This window comes from Aquarana catesbeiana, linkage group LG13 (assembly GCF_042186555.1).
Source record: "Aquarana catesbeiana isolate 2022-GZ linkage group LG13, ASM4218655v1, whole genome shotgun sequence".
In the NCBI taxonomy this organism is placed as follows: Eukaryota; Metazoa; Chordata; class Amphibia; order Anura; family Ranidae; genus Aquarana; species Aquarana catesbeiana.
In genome coordinates, this window is record NC_133336.1 from 228,605,020 (window position 1) to 228,620,725 (window position 15,706).

The following is a 15,706-nucleotide window of genomic DNA, read 5'->3' on the forward strand; positions in this document are numbered from 1 at the left end:
ACCTCATAACTGCAATAAACCATTGCGCCCAGGGCAGGCGCCCATCCTGCCCACCCCTTGTCCCGACCAATAAAAAATCTGGCAGGTGTTCTAAACCCACTTTATAGTTGTCATTAATTTTCCCTCTCTTCCTGTTTTGGTGACAACCCAACATTTAGAATTTACCCCTCACTTTCATTTCCGGTGACACTGGTGATCAGGGCCATCAGAGAGAGTGAATCTCCCCAACGGGGAAACTGACAGCAATAAAGACCCTACAGGTGCTCTAACCTCACCCCACTCTCTCCAGATCCGAAGAGAAAAAAGTTTTCTCCCTTCAGTTGTACTCTCAGGAAGCAAAATAGAAAATGGAATGTGTTTAGTAAAAGTTTCAGAATGGCGTGTAGAAGCTGATCGATCAAAGTCCTCTCGGGGTGGGAAGATCCTTTAAGGCACCAAAACTTCTTAAAGGGACGTGCAACGTCCCGTCTTCCCCACGACTACACCTCCCATGATGCTCGCTGCTGGACAGGTTGTTGTCTTTGGCATCAGCGGTGACCTCGCAGGTGAACAGCTGGGGGTGGGCGGGGCAAATACACCACATTACATAAAAACAGGTACAGCGTGTTCTGTACTCATCCTGCGAGTCTGGCCTCATTCCAGGGAATTGTGGGTAATCTCTCCTCTCTGCCAGTGTTTTGTAGAGTGACAGCTCCGCACACAGACGGATTTACTCACCGATGTCACACAGGTGTTCCCATGCCATGCAGAGGATTTGGGAATGGTAGCGCGCTGGAAAGGTGGAGCCCCTCGTAAACCGCAGCCCCCGGATCTCCAGGACTGATTGGTAACCAATAAGCAACAATTGCTGCAATTTACAGGTAATTCCCTGACCTTTTACACCGTGCCTTGTGCACTGCGTCCGCTGCAGGTGAGTTCTGTGCGGCGGGGGTGGATTTTCTAGGGGCTCATTCATGCTTGTGCGCTAGATTGCACGCTGCCAATACACCTGCTTCCTATGCAGTGTGTTGGGGTGAGAATGGCATCCAATGCACTGTACAGTAGAGCGCAACGTAACGCAACGTAACGAACCCCCCCAACCATCCACCGTGATGTGTTCCGTTTTGAAAATAGGTCATGCCCATTTTTTTTCTATCCGCGACGCGTTTTGGAAAACAGGGTCATGTTCATTTTTTCGATCCATTGTGGCACGCCGTGTTTTCAAACTAGGGTCATGCCCATTTTTTTGATCTGTTGTGGTGCACTGCATTTTGAAAACAGGGTCATGCCCATTTTTACCATCCATCATAGTGCTCTGTGTTCTGAAAATAGGGTCATGCCCATTTTTTCCATCCATCGTAGCACATCGTGTTCTGAAAACAGGGTCATGCCCATTTTTTACATCCATCGCATCATGCCGTGTTCTGAAAACAGGGTCATGCCCATTTTTCCATCCATCGTAGCACATCGTGTTCTGAAAACAGGGTCATGCCCATTTTTTACATCCATCGCATCATGCCGTGTTCTGAAAATAGGGTCATGCCCATTTTTACCATCCATTATAGTGCGTCGTGTTTTGAAAATAGGGTAATGCCCATGTTATCCATTCGCTGTCGTGCGCCGTATTGTGAAAATAGGGTCATGCTCATTTTTTCTATCCATTATGGCACGTTGTGTTTTGAAAACAGGGTCATGCCCATTTTTTCCATCCGTCCTAGTGCATCGTGTCCTGAAAACAGGGTCATGCCCATTTTTTCCATCCGTCCTAGTGCATCGTGTCCTGAAAACAGGGTCATGCCCATTTTTTCCCATCCATCGTAGCGCATTGTGTTCTGAAAACAGGGTTGAGTTCATTTTTTCTATCCATTGTGGCACGTCGTGTTTTGAAAATAGGGTAATGCCCATTTTTTTGATCCATTGTGGTGCGCCACATTTGAAAACAGGGTCATGCCAATTTTTTCGATCCATCGTAGAGCATTGTGTTCTGAAAATAGGGTCATGCCCATTTTTTCCATCCATTGTAGCGCGCCATGTTCTGAAAACAGGGTCATGCCCATTTTTCCCATCCATCGTAGTGCATCATGTTCTGAAAACAGGGTCATGCCCATTTTTTTCATCCATCGTAGCGCATCGTGTTCTGAAAACAGGGTCAAGTTTATTTTCTCTATCCATTGTGGCACGCCGTGTTTTGAAAATAGGGTAATGCCCATCTTTTTGATCCCTTGTGGTGCACCGCATTTTGAAAACAGGGTCATGCCCATTTTTTCGATGAATTGTGGCACGCCATGTTCTGAAAACAGGGTCATGCCCATTTTTTCCATCCGCCGTAGCGCATTGTGTTCTGAAAATTGGGTCATTCCCATTTTTATTTGCCATCCGTTGTGGCCGCTGCATTTTGGAAATAGGATCATGCCCATTTTTTACATCTGTTGTGGTGCGACGTGTTTTGAAGATAGGGTAATGCCCATTTTATCCATTCGCTGTCGTGCGCCGCATTTTGAAAATAGGGTCATGTTAATTTTTTCTATCTATTGTGGTGCGCCATGTTTTGAAAATAGGGTAATGCCCGTTTTTGTGATAAGTTGTGGTGCACCGCATTTTGAAAACAGGGCCATGTCCATTTTTTCCATCTGTCGTAGAGCGCCATGTTCTGAAAACAGGGCCATGTCCATTTTTTCCATCTGTCGTAGAGCGCCATGTTCTGAAAACAGGGCCATGTCCATTTTTTCCATCTGTCGTAGAGCGCCATGTTCTGAAAACAGGGTCATGCCCATTTTTTCCATCCGTCGTAGCGCATCGTGTTCTGGAAATTGAGTCATGCCAATTTTTAACACCCGTCGTGGCACGCCACGCTTTTAAAATAGGATCATGCCAAATTTTTACATCTGTTGTGGAGTGACATCTTTTGAAAATAGGGACATGCCCATTTGTTCCACCCATTGTGGCGAGACATGTTTTGAAAATAAGGTTATGCCCATTTTTTCCATCTGTTGTGCCCGCTGCATTTTGGAATTAGGGTAATGCCCATTTTTTACCATCCATTGTGGCACGCCTTTTTTTAGAGAGGGTCATGCCCTTTTTTCCACCCGTTATGGCATTTTTGAAATAGGGTCATGCCCTTTTTCTCTGTCTGCTGTGGCGCACCGTGTTCTGAAAATAGGGCCATGCCCATTTTTTGTCCCTTTTTTTTTCTTTGGCAGACCAATCATTTTTAATAATCTGCCTTAATACAATGCATATTAATCTGTGTGATAATGCCCCTTAACACGCTGCAGCAGATTGCTATACTATGGATGGGGCCCTAAAGAAGTGGAGCCCTTAAATCGTCCATTTACATCTTTGTGTTATGGTAAAGTGCATGTTACCGCAACGCAGGCATTTGAGGCACATCCAATGGGATTTTTTGGTACATTGGCAGCCTATCTATTACAATGAAACGCATGTTAACGATCGACCTTTCACACGTTAACGCACCACGAGAATGTAAATTGGTCCTTACGCTATCTTGGTATTCAGTATGAACACATCTCCACCTTATTAACTAATCTAAGTGAACTGCCTCTATCCCTTTAGTAAATCAACCCCACCAGCATTTTAATTATCCACATAGGTCTATCGATCGAAATCCATCTCACACAGTCATTGTCGAGTAATCAGCTGCGGAAAATGGGCATTTGAAGCAGGAAGCTGAAGTTATATCAGTGAATTTGGGAACAATGATTGGCTGCAATGGGCTACTGCATGTTTCGTGTATATTTGTGCTGAACATACGCTGTATGTATTTTACAAATGCAAGCGGTATAAGTATCTGAATGTGATTTGGCATCAGCCTCTTCCAGTCTCTGTACAGCAGGGCTAGAGTGCGGGAGGAAGGAGCAGCACAAGGAGCCAATCAGTACATGTGCTGACAAGAAGCATGCTGACAGGAGGAGAGAGCAGAGGGACAGGGAGATGAGCTCATCACTGTGCTGCTTCTCCTTTCATTGTCCAGTCACAGGTTGGGGGTGCGTCCGGGATCACCTGAAAACAGAAGAAGAATGATGCTGCTCAACAGACTGAGGACATCTAGTGGCAGACAAAAAATACGGTGGGAGAAATCTCTGGATTGAAGATGAGCATTGCTGGTTATTAGACAGGGGACATCTAGTGACAGAATGAAGGTACTGCGGGGAAACTCTCTGGATTGAAGGTGAGCATTGCTGGCCATCAGACGGAGGACATCTAGTGGCAGAATGAAGGTACTGCGGGGAAACTCTCTGGATTGAAGACGAGTATTGCTGGCCATCAGACGGAGGACATCTAGTGGCAGAATGAAGGTACTGCAGGGAAACTCTCTGGATTGAAGGCGAGTATTGCTGGCCATCAGACGGAGGACATCTAGTGGCAGAATGAAGGTACTGCGGGGAAACTCTCTGGATTGAAGACGAGTATTGCTGGCCATCAGACGGAGGACATCTAGTGGCAGAATGAAGGTACTGCAGGGAAACTCTCTGGATTGAAGGCGAGTATTGCTGGCCATCAGACGGAGGACATCTAGTGGCAGAATGAAGGTACTGCGGGGAAACTCTCTGGATTGAAGGCGAGTATTGCTGGCCATCAGACGGAGGACATCTAGTGGCAGAATGAAGGTACTGCAGGGAAACTCTCTGGATTGAAGACGAGTATTGCTGGCCATCAGACGGAGGACATCTAGTGGCAGAATGAAGGTACTGCAGGGAAACTCTCTGGATTGAAGGCGAGTATTGCTGGCCATCAGGCTGAGGACATCTAGTGGCAGAATGAAGGTACTGCGGGGAAACTTTCTGGATTGAAGGTGAGCATTGCTGGCCATCAGACGGAGGACATCTAGCGGCAGAATGAAGGTACTGCGGGGAAACTCTCTGGATTGAAGGCGAGTATTGCTGGCCATCAGACGGAGGACATCTAGTGGCAGAATGAAGGTACTGCGGGGAAACTCTCTGGATTGAAGGTGAGTATTGCTGGCCATCAGGCTGAGGACATCTAGTGGCAGAATGAAGGTACTGCGGGGAAACTTTCTGGATTGAAGGTGAGCATTGCTGGCCATCAGACGGAGGACATCTAGTGGCAGAATGAATGTACTGCAGGGGAAATCTCTGGATTGAAGGGGAATATTGCTGGCCATCAGACTGAGGATATCTAGTGGCAGAAAAGAAGTATTGCGGAGGGGGGGGGGGGACTCTGGATTGAAGCTAAATTTTGCAGGAAAAGCTGGTTTTAATTTGCATATTCTCCTATCAGCATGCTTCTTGTCAGCGCATGAACTGATTGGCTCTTTGTGCTGCTTCTTCCTCTCACAATCTGGCCCTGCTGTACATGGGGCTGATATCAGGTCACATTCAGCACACAAAAAACGAATGGTATGTGTAGGATGGTGCACTGCAGTGAAGAAGGGTTGGCACCACCTATATTGGTACCCTGGTCTGTCAATCTAACTGGATGGTCATGCAACTCCCTCCACCGTGTGCCATATATTACCACTCTTCATAACGGCAGGTAGGCGTGACAATGGCTGTAATGAAAGCTGCAGATGTCAAAGGATTGCATCACCTTCCTGGAATTTCATTGACAAGGTTAATCTTATATAAGATTGTATTGTTTGGGGTTATTACCTCTACTTTTACTTTTCACACCCACATTGCAGAAGCTGTGCTTTAATATGCTTATATTTTTGCCTTCCCTGGTTTCCTAATTCCCATCATGAACATGATAATAAAATACTTCAATTTCCAATTGAATTATATAGCTTGTTTTAGATATAGTAGACCCTGAGACATCATCGCCGGGTCTCTGTGCTTCTCTATGCATTGCAGGCAGATCACAGCTAGTGGGAGGGGCTGGCAGGGGGCGGTACAAAACTCCATAGAAAACAACACAACACCCTGCCTCAGTAGGCCCTGATGCGGGCGTGGGAAGAGTTATGCAAATGTGAAATGCCTTGATGTGTGGGTGTCTGTATGGAGCAGTGGGCGTTCCTGGGCAGGTTGTATTTGCATAGATACCGCCCACATGTGATGCTGAGCGTTCCTGATTGCAATCCAATGAATGAAAGGGATGGGACAAGGCCGGGGAGAAAAGTGCAGGAAGATGCTGGGCGTCCTCCAGCCAGGAAATGGGGCGGGGCTCTATCTGACTTTCTGCAGCTTCTAACGCACGTTGTGAGAAGCTCACAGTGTGCGGTGAAATCAGAGCAAGTCATTTCAGTCCAGGAGAGGAGCCGGTACAAGACCGAATGAGGCCGCGGATCAGATTTGAAAGGATTTACTGACTTTAGAAGTGCGCGGCATGTGAAGTCTTACTGCAGCTCCAGTGCACAAAAACATTTTGTTTTCTAAACCGAAATCCCCCGGGGCTGGAAAGACGCAAATTCCTCCGACTCTACGCTCCCCCCCGTATCCTTTTTATAGCCCTCGCCTCCATCTTCTCCCCGCTTTATATAAACAAGCCGGAGTGCTTTATTTTTATCCGGAGAAATGTCAGAATGTCATTTATTGAAGGGGAAAAAAAAAAAAACTTTGTTCACAAGATCGTTTACCCTCCGCCGAGCGCCAGAACCCAGCCGAGAGCAAATTGGTTTTATGCGTCACCTGAGGCTGGAAATCTGCTTCTCATTACCAGCGCCCTGCATGGAATGGTGGGGACGGCCAATCAGATTGGTGTCTGGCAGATAAGCCGGGCTCTGGTTGGCTGGTCAGAGTAATTAGAATGTTCTGGAATGGGGGGGTTAATTTGCAAGTTGGAAACAAAAGAAAGATAAAAATACATACAGGATAGATAGATAGATAGATAGATAGATAGATAGATAGATAGATAGATAGATAGATAGATAGACCAATAAATGGATCAATAGATAAAATTATATAGGATAGATAGATAAGCTAGATAAGATAGATAAGACAGATAGATAGATAGATAGATAGATAGATAGATAGATAGATAGATAGATAGATAGATAGATAGATAGATAGACAGACAGATAGGATAGATAAGATAGATAAGATAGATAAGACAGATAGATAAGATAGATAGATAGATAGATAGAAGATAGATAGATAGATAGATAGATAGATAGATAGATAGATAGATAGATAGATAGATAGATAGATAGATAGATAGATAAGATAGATAAGATAGATAAGACAGATAGATAAGACAGATAGATAGATAGATAGATAGATAGATAGATAGATAGATAGATAGATAGATAGATAGATAGATAGATAGATAGATAGATAGATAGATAGATAGCCAATCAGATTGGTGTCTGGCAGATAAGCCGGGCTCTGGTTGGCTGGTCAGAGTAATTAGAATGTTCTGGAATGGGGGGGTTAATTTGCAAGTTGGAAACAAAAGAAAGATAAAAATACATACAGGATAGATAGATAGATAGATAGATAGATAGATAGATAGATAGATAGATAGATAGACCAATAAATGGATCAATAGATAAAATTATATAGGATAGATAGATAAGCTAGATAAGATAGATAGATAGATAGATAGATAGATAGATAGATAGATAGATAGATAGATAGATAGATAGATAGATAGATAAGATAGATAAGATAGATAAGACAGATAGATAAGATAGATAGATAGATAGATAGATAGATAGATAGATAGATAGATAGATAGATAGATAGATAGATAGATAGATAGATAGATAGACAGACAGATAGACAGACAGATAGATAAGATAGATAAGATAGATAAGACAGATAGATAAGATAGATAGATAGATAGATAGATAGATAGATAGATAGATAGATAGATAGATAGATAGATAGATAGATAGATAGATAGATAGATAGATAGATAGATAGATAGATAGATAGATAGATAGATAGACAGATAGACAGATAGACAGATAGACAGATAGACAGATAGACAGATAAGATAGATAGATAGATAGATAGATAGATAGATAGATAGATAGATAGATAGATAGATAGATAGATAGATAGATAGATAGATAGATAGATAGATAAGATAGATAAGATAGATAGATAGATAGATAGATAGATAGATAGCCAATCAGATTGGTGTCTGGCAGATAAGCCGGGCTCTGGTTGGCTGGTCAGAGTAATTAGAATGTTCTGGAATGGGGGGGTTAATTTGCAAGTTGGAAACAAAAGAAAGATAAAAATACATACAGGATAGATAGATAGATAGATAGATAGATAGATAGATAGACCAATAAATGGATCAATAGATAAAATTATATAGGATAGATAGATAAGATAGATAGATAAGATAGATAGATAAGATAGATAGATAAGATAGATAGATAAGATAGATAGATAAGATAGATAGATAAGATAGATAGATAAGATAGATAGATAGATAAGATAAGATAAGATAAGATAAGATAAGATAAGATAGATAGATAGATAAGATAAGATAAGATAAGATAAGATAAGATAAGATAGATAGATAGATAGATAGATAGATAGATAGATAGATAGATAGATAGATAGATAGATAGATAGATAGATAGATAGACCAATAAATGGATCAATAGATAAAATTATATAGGATAGATAGATAGATAAGATAGATAGATAAGATAGATAGATAGATAGATAGATAGATAGATAGATAGAGAGAGAGAGAGAGAGAGAGAGAGAGAGAGAGAGAGAGAGAGAGATAGATAGATAGATAGATAGATAGATAGATAGATAGATAGAGAGAGAGAGAGAGAGAGAGAGAGAGAGAGAGAGAGAGAGAGAGAGAGAGAGATAGATAGATAGATAGATAGATAGATAGATAGATAGATAGATAGATAGATAGCCAATCAGATTGGTGTCTGGCAGATAAGCCGGGCTCTGGTTGGCTGGTCAGAGTAATTAGAATGTTCTGGAATGGGGGGGTTCATTTGCAAGTTGGAAACAAAAGAAAGATAAAAATACATACAGGATAGATAGATAGATAGATAGATAGATAGATAGATAGATAGATAGATAGATAGATAGATAGATAGATAGATAGATAGATAGATAGATAGATAAATAGATCCTTCTCAATAGCATACAACAAAAACAATTTCCACCGTGAATGTTCCTAAACCATCTGGACACATTAGGCATCTGATGGAGGGAAACATTCTGACCACACCATAATGTTCCACAGTTCTGATCCATATTGGTTTCCCAGTGCAATAAACGCGCCGCATTCTACCCTCAGAAGAAGAGAGGACACAACATTTCTCCCGTTCCCATAGACTCCACTGTTCTGGTATTCTTATGGAAATTACAATAGTGACATATTAAAGGTGCATCAGAAAGATCCCAACAGTGCAAGTCAGGTCATAGAGATCCTCCCGGGCCTAACCTTCATATAATAAGTAGAAGACTACAATGGCCCCAGAGGTGGGCGCTTTACTTCCTAAAAAAAAAAAAAAAACAACAGCCAACCTTTAGCTGGAGGTTTGCATCCAAAACAGGCAAATTCTGTTTACCAATTTCTTCTTATACTCCATGGAATAGGTAATCATCTTACTCAGCCTTCACTGTGTGGACAGGATGACAACTAACAGCCGGGTGGAGTTAGCACTGCAATACTTATGAAACATTAGATCACTCTAAGTGTCAAAGGAAGTCAATGCCTAAAGCATCCCAATTGCTAGTAATCTACAAATTAAGTTCATCATCATTACATAATCCTCAAGGTCCTGCAGAATTTCTGGTGGTCCCTGCCAAGTCAAAAGAGATGATCAATATAGAGATCAAATTGGTAGATATGGTTGTGAAAGAGATTATCACATAGAAAGTTCCACAGAGCTTCTTCCACAAACACATGTAAAGGTTGGTGAGTAAGGATGAAAATGTTTCCCCCATTGAAACTCCACATCTTTGCAAGTGTTTCCAATGGAGCTTGAGAACCATACACTGGGAGTTGCAGATAAATGTCCACCCACTCCCCTGGGCACTCAACCAGTGAGTCTATCCGGGAAACCCCCAGGAAGTCCAGCTATTCTCAAACAGTGTTCCATGGGACCCTTAGGTTCCTCTAGAGCAGCCATTCTCAACCAGGGTTCAACTGAACCCTTAGGTTCCTCTAGAGCAGCCATTCTCCACCAGGGTTCCTCCACCGTTGGCCAGGGGTTCCTTGAGCTGTGGCTAACTCTTCTTACATCTGATGGTGCCCTTAGGTTCCTCTAGAGCAGCCATTCTCATCCAGGGTTCCATGGAACCCTTAGGTTCCTCCAGAGCAGCTACTCTCAACCAGGTTTCCATGTAACCTTAGGTTCCTCTAGAGTAGCCATTCTCAACCAGGGTTCCATGGAACCCTTAGAGCAGCTATTCTCAACCAGGGTTCCATGGAACCCTTAGGTTCCTGTAAAGCAGTAAGTTTTAACCAGGGTTCTATGGAACCTTTAGGTTCCTCTAGAGCAGCCATTCTCAACCAGGGTTCAATTGAACCCTTAGGTTCTTCTAGAGTAGCCATCCTCCACCATGGTTCCTCCACGGTTGGCCAGGGGTTCCTTGAGCTGTGGCTAACTCTTCTTACATCTGATGGTGCCCTTAGGTTCCTCTAGAGCAGCCATTCTCATCCAGGGTTCCATGGAACCCTTAGGTTCCTCTAGAGAAGCAATTCTCAACCAGGGTTCCATGGAACCCTTAGAGCAGCTATTCTCAACCAGGGTTCCATGGGACCCTTAGGTTCCTCTAAAGCAGTAAGTTTTAACCAGGGTTCTATAGAGCCCTTAGATTCCTCTAGAGCAGCTATTCTCAACCAGAGTTCCATGGAATCCTTAGGTTCCTCTAGAGCAGCCATTCTCAACAAGGGTTCCCTGGTACCCTTAGATTCCTCTAGAGCAGCTATACTCAACCTGGGTTCCTCCACGGTTGGCCAGGGGTTCCTTGAGCTGTGGATATCTCTCCTTACATCTGATGGTGCCTGCATAGTTCCAGGTTCATGTCATTTTGGCCATCCCTCTAAGGGTAGCATTCTTCAGTCTTACCACCACCAACGTAAGGGGCATTTTCCCAATAACCCCTGAGGAACTAATTTTATGAGGCGTTCCCTGGGGGGGTCGGAAAATTATTTCAAGGGTTCCTCTAGGACAAAAAGGTTGAGAAGCACTGCTCTAGAGATTGTTATGGGTTCCTATAGCTATGGCCAATTAATCACAGTCATCATATGGTGCAGACAGGGCCAATCTAGCCCATCTGTACCCATCTGTACCATGTTATGGCTGTGGCCAATCACAGCTAATCACAATAGTAAACACGGAATAAATTGTTTTCATTCAGAAAAAAATGGTTGCTTATAACTGTAAAATTCACAGTTCTAAGCAATCATAGTGTGTAAAAAATAAATAAAATACTTGTCACCTCCCCAGCGTAGTACAGTGTATTCCCCTGGTCACTGTGTGTAAACAAAACTAAATTTGTAAAAAAAAAAAAAAGAAAAAAAATATAAGAAAAAAAGGAAAAGAAAAAAATAAAAAAAAAATATTTAAAAAATAAAAAAAATTATATATATTTTTTTTCATACTGTCACCAGTCAGTGTCCCTGATCACTGCCACACAGTAATATGATGATACTGTACTGCACTGGTGACAGTCAGTAAAAAATAAAAATTAATTGTGAAAAAAAACACTTTTTTTGTAAATGTCTTAATTTTCCAAGAAATTGTGACAAAAAAATTACAACTTCAAAAACTCACCATGCCTCTTACTAAATACCTTGGACTGTCTACTTTCCAAAAAGGGGTCATTTGTACCATCCTGGAATTTTTTGGGCCTCAAGAAAATTTTTTTTTCAGATATATACCAAAGTTTGTGGACTCTATAACTTTCCTACAGACTAAATAATAAAACATTGATTTGGTTTATTTTCACTAAAGAAATGTAGCAAATTTATGAAGAAAGATTATTTATTTGCAAAATTTTAACAGAAACAAAGAAAAACGATTTTTTTCCCCAAATTTTCTCTTTTTTTTTCTTTATTTAGCAAAAAATAAAAAACCCAGCGGTGATCAAATAGCACTGAAAGAAAGCTCTTTTTGTGTGAAAAAAGTGATAAAAACGTCATATGGGTACAGTGTTGCATGACTGTGCGACAAAGTGCGACAGCACTGAAAGCTGAAAATAGGCCTAGGCAGGAAGGGGGTGACAGTTTCTGGTATTGAAGTGGTTAAAGTGTTCTGAATGCCAAACAAATCCCCTGTCACTAAATAAAATGGTAACCTTACAGTCCTTTTCACACATTGTGTTTGCTTTGCTTCACTTCACTTCGGGTATTATACCCCATGCCACTTTCTTGGAGCTTCAAAGCATCTCCAAAGCCTCCATAGAAGTCTAGGACAACGCTTGTTTACAGCACCTGAAGCTTCTGAGGGGCTTTTATTCAGAGTTAGCTTTGCTTCTTTTTTGAGGTATTAAAGTTATGAGATATCCCAGGATGCACTGGAAATCCAACAAGCAAAAGAAAAGACAGAAAGACATCATCAGCAGTCACTTTTGGTTCACATGTATATATTCTGGGAGTGTCTGGTGCAGACGTTACACCCGGTGTGCAGCGTGGAGAACCAGGAAGGTAAGCAGGGTCCGGACCGGAGCGGAGCAACCAGCAGACTGCACACATGGTGTGCAACGTAGGAACACTATAGCAGAAGGTAAGTGGGGACCAAAGAGAGAAGACCTAATGGCAGAGGATCAGCAGAGCTTGGGGACCAGAGCAGGAGGAACTAGCAGATGTCACACGTAGTGAGCAGCATGGGAGAAATAGCAAACCAGAAGAGAATCAGCAATCCAGAGTATCAGCAGAACTGGGGGTTACTACTGAGTGGGGGATCAGCAGAGCTGGGGGTTACTACTGAGCGGATGATCAGAAAAGCTGGTGGTACTACTAAGTGGGGCATCAGCAGAGCTGGGGGTACTGCGGAGCAGGGGATCTGCTGAATGAAGGTACTAATAATCTGGGGATCTGCTGAACAAGAGTACAAATAAGATGGGGATCTGTAGAACAAGGGTACTAATAAGCTGGGGATCTGCAGAACAAGGTACTAATAAGCTGGGGATCTGCTGAACAATGTACTAATAAGCTGGGGATCTGCTGAACAAGGGTTATAAGAAGCTGGGAATCTGCTGAACAAGGGTACTAATTAGCTAGGGATCTGCTGAACATGTTTACTAATAAGCTGGGGATCTGCTGAACAGGGGTACTAAGAAGCTGGGAATCTGCTGAACAAGGGTACTAATAAGCTGGGAATCTGTGGATCAAGGGTACTAATAATCTGGGGATCTGCCGAACACGGGTACTAATAAGCTGGGGATCTGCTGAACATGTTTACTAATAAGCTGGGGATCTGCTGAACAAGGGTACTAAGAAGCTGGGAATATGCTGAACAAGGGTACTAATAAGCTGGGAATCTGTGGAACAAGGGTACTAATAATCTGGGGATCTGCCGAACATGGGTACTAATAATCTGGGGATCTGCTGAACAAGGGTACTAAGAAGCTGGGAATATGCTGAACAAGGGTACTAATAATCTGGGAATCTGCTGAACAAGGGTACTAATAAGCTGGGAATCTGCTGAACAAGGGTACTAATAAGCTGGGGATCTGCTAAACAAGGGTAATAATAAGCTGGGAATCTGCTGAACAAGGGTACTAAAAAACTGGGGATCTGCTGAACAAGGGTAGTAATAAGCTGGGGATCTGATGAACAAGGGTACTACTGAGTTGGGGTTATACTGGGCCCCTTTAAAACAAATTTAAAATAAATACACACTGGCCATTTGCCAAGCTTTATTAAAGCATCAAAAACACACCAAAAAAAGCATGTTGAAACGGTAGGCACTTTAACGTGTTGAAGCCAGTCCTTGCATTCTCTTTACTAACCACCAACGTAACGGACTTCCCCAGTGACATCCGATGGACTGGTTTTAGTAAGGGTTTCCCAGAACCAGAACATTTTTTAGGGGTTCCTCGGGGGTTCCTCAGGGGTAAAAAGACTGAGAACGGCTGATCTAACTGGTACAAATCCTACTTCCGTCTTTCATTGAAACCATAGTGTACCATTCCAATGGACTATGTTCATCAATGACTTGGGAATAGTATTAGTTTGTGAATGGAGATCCGGTAACATTCCTTCTTCATATGAAACAATCAGTAACACCATTTGTATCGAATATGAGCTTGTTCTATTGTGTAACAAATTGTTCAGAGGTTATCGTACTTTGTATCTTTTTTATCACCTTCAGCCCCTGGGGATGGTATCTCCACTAATACATTGTCTGAGACGTTGAAGATCCCGCCACACCCAGGTTTCTTGTGAGGACACGTTAGATAATTGTCAGAATTGTTGGATGAGGGTGTCATCTAAACCAACGTTCCCACTTCCTGAGAAACACACAGCCGAATGATACCATCGGCACTGCTATCCATGCTGTTGCTCGGGGTACCCATCATGAAGCAAAAATAGTGTGCTCAATAACTGTTTATGTAACAGACTTACTCTGAAAAAAAAAGAGTCTAATTCCCTAGTGCTCAATGTGTGGCCCCGGGGGCCACCCACAGACAGTAGTCTATTTTCCTTGCCTAGGTGTTTACGCAAAAGAACAAGCTTTCCTGCACAGGGATAGTGTCTCATGATTGGTGTCAATGGGAGGAATGGAGCCCCATCATTGCTGTCAATGGTAGGAGGTGTCCCATCATTGGTGTTAGTGGGAGGAATAGTGTCCCATCATTGGTGTCAGTGGGAGGAATAGTGCTCCATCATTGGTGTCAATGGGAGGAATAGTGTCCCAAACACTGGTTTCAATGGGAGGAATAGTGCCCCATCATTGGTGTCAGTGGGCAGAATAGTGCCCCATCATTGGTGTCAGTGGGAGGAAAAGTGTCCCATCATTGGTATTAGTAGAAGGAATAGTTCTCCATCAATGGTGTCAATGGGAGGAATAGTATCCCATCATTGGTGTCAGTGGGAGGAACAGTGCTCTATCATAGGTGTCAGTGGGATGAATGGTGCCCCATCTTTGGTGTCAGTGGGAGGAATAGTGCTCCATCATTGGTGTCAATGGGAGGAATAGTGTCCCATCACTGGTTTCAATGGGAGGAATGGAACCCCATCATTGATGTCAGTGGGAGGAATAGTTCCCCATCATTGGTTTCAATGGGCAGAATAGTGTCCCATCATTGGTGCCAGTGGGAGGAATAGTGTCCCATCATTGGTATCAATGGAAGCAATAGTACCCCATCATTGGTATCAGTGAGAGGAATAGTACCCCATCATTGGTATCAACTGAAGGAATAGTGCCCCATCATTGGTGTCAGAGGGAGGAATAGTATCTCGTCATTGGTATCAATGGAAGGAATAGTGCCCAATCATTGGTGTGAATAGGAGCAATAGTGCCCCATCATTGGTATCAACGGAAGGAATAGTACCCCATCATTGGTATCAGTGGGAGGAATAGTGCACAATTGTTGGTGATAATGACAGGAATTATGCCCCATTGTTACTGTCAGTGGGAGAAATAGTGCCCCAAGGGCTGGATAAAAGCAAACAAAGGGCCACAGTATGGAGACCACTGTTCTTTAGCATCAGGGATGGCTGGTGCTGGAGGATTTTGGGGGGCGCGCAGGCAGCCCCCTCCAGGTCCACACTCACCCTTACGCGGAGCTCCCCTGGACTGTCCGATGCCACAGCTTCTGTCTGAATGGTTCTGAATGGCCAGGAAGCCGGAAGCCAATGCCGATTC

At 42.9% G+C, this 15,706-nt stretch overlaps 1 protein-coding gene across 1 annotated transcript in view; it reads left to right on the plus strand.

Annotated features, from left to right (window-relative positions):
• The first annotated feature begins 636 nt into the window (after positions 1-636).
• Positions 637-15,706, plus strand: part of NR1I3 (nuclear receptor subfamily 1 group I member 3) — a 52,278-nt gene continuing 37,208 nt past the window's right edge. The window contains exon 1 of the mRNA XM_073609376.1: positions 637-860. The gene's annotated coding sequence lies outside the window, so the exon portion shown is untranslated. The remainder of the gene's footprint in view (positions 861-15,706) is intronic.